Source organism: Phytophthora parasitica (genome assembly GCF_000247585.1).
Source record: "Phytophthora parasitica INRA-310 unplaced genomic scaffold supercont2.83, whole genome shotgun sequence".
Taxonomy (NCBI): Eukaryota; Oomycota; class Peronosporomycetes; order Peronosporales; family Peronosporaceae; genus Phytophthora; species Phytophthora nicotianae.
In genome coordinates this window covers 169,002-169,511 of record NW_008649069.1, presented here as the reverse complement: position 1 = coordinate 169,511, position 510 = coordinate 169,002, and positions in this window count along the sequence as shown.

Below are 510 nucleotides of genomic sequence, written 5' to 3'. Positions count from 1 at the left end.
CCGATCTAATGCCCGTCGACGAAGAGGAGTCAGGCCTGGTGCCTTGCACTCTATCTCACCTCGCATCTGCCGTATTACCAAGTTGGAGTCCCCGCAGATGATCAGGCGTCCCCGGTCCAAACTGGAGAGTAGATCGAAGCCTAACAACAGGCCCTGGTACTCCGCCTCATTCACCGTTAGGTCGGGCAAGTACTTCGATTCGGCTGCGACGACGATCCATTCAGGTAACTTCCAGACAATTGCGCTACACGCTCCACCGCCTCGTTTGACTCGCCCTGATCCATCGGAGCTCACGACTAACAGTTCTTCGTCTTGTTCAACCGTAGGTATCACCACTGGAATCTGCTGGCGTGGTTGTTTCCTCGGCGCGATAGACGATAAGATCGAGCCGACATTTTCCCGGGGCGTGATGCTCACCGCAATCGTACCCAGGATCTCATCTTCGCCACGTGTACACTTGATGATCTCGAGCGTCCAGGGAGATAACAGCGCCGCCCAGTTGCCTAGTCT